This window comes from Humulus lupulus, chromosome 1, assembly GCF_963169125.1.
Source record: "Humulus lupulus chromosome 1, drHumLupu1.1, whole genome shotgun sequence".
Taxonomy (NCBI): Eukaryota; Viridiplantae; Streptophyta; class Magnoliopsida; order Rosales; family Cannabaceae; genus Humulus; species Humulus lupulus.
In genome coordinates this window covers 147,769,267-147,774,042 of record NC_084793.1, presented here as the reverse complement: position 1 = coordinate 147,774,042, position 4,776 = coordinate 147,769,267, and positions in this window count along the sequence as shown.

The following is a 4,776-nucleotide window of genomic DNA, read 5'->3' as shown; positions in this document are numbered from 1 at the left end:
GCAATAGTTTCCAGGAGCATTGTTTGCCATATATCATCAATATATAACATTTACATTAATTTAATGGATGTGAAAATGACATTCCTAAATGGAGATCTCGATGAGGAGATCTATATGGAACAACCAGAGGGTTTTGTTCTAAGGTGAAATGAACATAAGGTGTGTAGGCTTCTTAAATCTTTATATGGATTAAAACAAGCACCGAAACAATGGCAAGAGAAGCCATAGTTTCGGATGGGTTTCGACACAATAATATGGACAAGTGCTTATACTCTAAGACTTGTGATGACTATGTCATCTTGGTACATCTATATATTGATGTTTGTTGATTTTGAGTAATGATATGAGAGGGATAATAGAAACGAAGACGTTTCTATCTTCAACTTTCTAGATGAAGGTCCTTGAAGAGGGCAATACCTTTTTGGTATAAAAGTGAGAAGAAATAGTGGGAGTTATGCCTTGAGTCAAGCTCACTTTGTTGAGAAAGTTCTTGACAAGTTTAGTCATCTCAAAATTAATGAGGCGAATACACCATTTGATTAAAGCATAAAGCTTGAAAAGAATAATGGTTGAGCGTGTTGGGAATAGTGTCCTTAAAAAAATTGTAGTTGACAGATGTTTTAAATGAAATAAATAATTGAATTGAATTATTACATAAATATAGACTATGTTCGCTATTATATGATAATATTAAGTGAACATCAAAAAATTCCAAAGTTTATCTATGTGGTCTTAGTTTCATATTGGTATGGGAGGATTGAGATTAAGATAATAAACTTAGATAGTTCGCAGTAAAATAAAGTTATGAAATCTTTAGATTAATTACTGCTAGTACCGTCCACTAGTATTATGAATACATGTGACCTAGATCCGGGTTAGTAGTGCAGTAGGACACTTTAGTGGAGGTACTTTGCATACTGAGAGTATATAGAACTGGACCAGATGTGATTTGTTAACACTTATTTAAACACTATTTCATAGTATTAATCAACCACATCAAATGATGATCATATACATAATGATCTTAATTCCTGAGGTTACTATGAACTCCTATATATGTCATTTGATCATTTGATTCATGTGTTAAGGTTTGTCAGAATGATCAGGCTAAGAACAATTGTTTTGGGGACTCAATGATGTATATGGCTGGGGGTATAGTTTAATAGATATGGAGTCTACACCTTCTTATAGATTGAATAATGGTTCCTTATTGGATTGACTTTTGGAACTGAAAATGTTATAAACGCTCACGTCGTAAATGTAACGTCCTGCGTTTCGGGTACCTTTAAACGACTCAGGTCGGGATTTTTTTCCCGAGTTAAGAATATTATTTTAAATAATATTATATTTGTTTGAATTTTTTTCCATGAGTTATTGCTAGCCAAATTATGAATTTTGTGATTTAAAAGTCAAGATAAGACTTTCGGTCTTGGACCGACACAAAAACCCTAATCAGGTAAAAATCTCGGAAAATAAAATAAAAAAACTATGGCAAACATATTTTGGGCATAAAATACATTTATAAAAATTCATGTTTGCTCAAAAATAATAAACCTAAGAGTAAATGGAATTTTTAAGGCATTTTGTGTTAAATGCTTAATTTTACCGAATTGAGGAATTTTATTCTATAAATGGACCTTAGGTTAAATTGTAATGTGTGACTAATTAAATTAAATGTGAGAGACATTTAATTTAATTATTATGTGTTAAGTTTTGTTTTTAAAACTTTATAAGAGTGAAAAAGGTGATAGAAAAGTGATTAAGCTTTAATCACATTTGATTAATGTTAATGACACAAAGTGACATAAAGTAAAAACACTCAAGTGATTTTAGATATTTTAGAGTTGTCTAAGCTCTTCCAACCTCCCCAAAACTGACTCCCTCTCTCTCACAATCACTCTCATCTTTTTATTTTAAAACTCTCTCAAGTTTTCTCTCCATTTTCAACCTCAAGAACACTAAGAAGGCTTGGAAGCTTAAGCTTTAGTCTAGGAAGGGTTTCCTTAAGGTAAAGTTTAAAAAAACTAGACTTTTGTAAAGTTTTAACCATAGATTTTTCAATAGCTAATTATATATATTCTTGGGGGAGTTGGTTAGGGTTTTGAAAGGGTTTTGAAGGATCCAAAGCTAGTAGAAAGATCCAAACCTTAAGCAAGAACAACAAGAGGTAAAAAGTTTACTTTTTATGGTTGTTATTGTATGGTTTTTATTTTTTTAAGCATTATTTTGTATATTTAATGCTTAAAGTATCTTATTAGTGATGTAATAAGGCTATGTTAGTTGCTTTATAATTTTTATGATGCTTGTGTGTTGATTTTTTAAAAATAGGAACCAATATCCCCAAGGGTTTTGTTGAAAACCCTAATACAAAAATACAAGTTTTGAGCTGTGACTTCCAAGGGGTCAAGCATCCACTGTATTTGATTTTGTAAAATTTAATTGTACTGTGATGTTTTTGAGATGGAGTACATAAAATTTAGCTTTTGAAACACTCAAAAATGTTTAGAAATGAGTGAGTTATGCTATTTCAATGTTTAGGTAAAAAACTATTTTTTCGTATTCTTAATTTCGGGACCAAGTTTGGACAGCCACTGTATAGGTCAAATGAACCAAGTTTTTTTCTAAAACTTTCTGAAAATATACTTGGCATAACCTAGTATTCCACTGTAAAATTTGGTAACAAAATATTGAACGGTTTGAAAGTTATTAAGTACCAAAGTTTGGAAAAAATAAGGACTTGAAAATAATGACATTTTTACCTCATTGTTGGAAAATATTTTCACCAATAAAAAATGCTCCTTTTGACCTAATATTTTACAAAGACCTAAATGGTATACCAAAAATGGAATTGAAATTTTTTGGTAACAATTGAATAAGTAAATTTCAAGTTATGACCTAACAAAGTATGTAGTTGAAAATGTGAAAAAAAATGAGGTTTTCACACTTAGTGTAAAAATGAGATTTTGGAACTTAAGGTAAAAAGTAAAATTTTGCTTATTGCAAGATAAAAACTTGGTAAGTCTTGAAAATATATTTTGACCTAAAATACCACTTTGAGATTAGTGAGAATTATTTTTATTAAAGAATTTTTATTCTTTCTAAAAAATAAAAGATTTAATTTATTAATAAGTTAATAAATTAAAAGAGGGTTTAAAACCCTATATTTTGAGAAAAGAATTAAGTAAATTATTTTTCTAGTAAGTAAACTTGATTAATTGACTTCAGAAAATTAACTAGTCAAGATAAGAAATTTTTAACAGTTTTCCTAATTAAGTTAAAATTAGGCTATTTCCTTAAACCAGTCTTTAGAGATTAAAACCTTAAGAAAAATAAAAGGAAAATTAAGAGATTATTTTCTTGAAAAATAATTAAGGAATTTAATTAGTATTTTCTGGATATAATACCGGCTAAAATCTTCTATATAATTAGTCGACTTGTGAACCTACGGGTTAATAGCGATACTTTTAAAGAATAAGATTTTTAGCAGATTGTGGGAAAATACTATTGTGATACCCGAGCCTAGGTGTCGAGACCATAGGATAGGTCTTCCCGAGACTTAGGGTTTAGTCTTAAATTTTTTAGTATGAATTTTTTGAATGGGTTTAAAACCAAATAAGGATCATTAATCCTTACAAATGATTTTTTTTAAAACGACCAAACTGCCCAAAATAATAATAATGAATTATGAAGTGCCATAATTAATCCGAGTATACTGTATGGATAATTACAGTGTTGGCTAAGCATAACTGGATTATACATTGGAGGGTGAAATCTTGCTGAGAGCAGAGGACTCCAACTAAGTCAACTTCTATTGTGTGGCTGCAACATGAAACGACTATTGTATTGTATGTTAGTATAAAGACACATGCACATATATACATTGTCGTAGAAATTTTGCTTAGATACGTTAGTCTAGTTGGTTCTGATTCAGAAAATATGACCGGTAGATATCCGTCATATTCTAGACGGCTGATCCCCGTCACACTGCTTGATTTTATTATGTCCAGTTCATTATCGCGACGAGTGGCCAAGAGGTGAGGATTTCTGGTTTAAACCTAGGGGTGCCAAAATGAATGGGACCTAGGGGCCCTCATGCTTACTTAATCAGTGAAAGGTTAGAACTCGAGCAAGTGCTTTGATAAGTTATTCCCGGATAGTAGTCGTGAATATTGGCCATTCAGTGAAAGTGCCTAGAGATACTAGGGGTTGCCAAGTTTGAGTGAGGCTGAACACCCTAGGGGAAACTACTCACCATCACCATTGATTAACATAGAAGTCTCTGTAAACCTGTGTAACTTCGATGACACTCTTAGATAAGTAGTGATGCCCTAGGTAACTTGATGATTACCCTTGTGAGGGATTTACTCTTGGATAAGTAGCGATGCCCTAGGTAACGCGATAGTTACCCTTGATGGGGATAATTATTGGCTAGATCTTAGTGTTGAGACTCGGTTCTCTCTTACAGATTAGCATTTATGCTGGAGGGCGTGTTACGCCCGAATTGTTGGAAATTACCGAGCGTTGGTCTCGAATTATATTGTTATATATTATATCTACTTGCTCTTGGATTTTCTGAGTGCAAGGATTTATAGGTTTATATGAAATAGTTGTGATATATTATATTTGCTTGCTCTAGGATTTTTTCTGAGTCCAGGGTTTTATCTGTTTATAGGAAATAGTTTGCCATTGGTTATCAGGCATGACCATTAGTTTGTCAGGATGCTTTTGCATTATTGAAATTGATTGCGTAGAGTCTGGATGGATTCAGAACCCTAA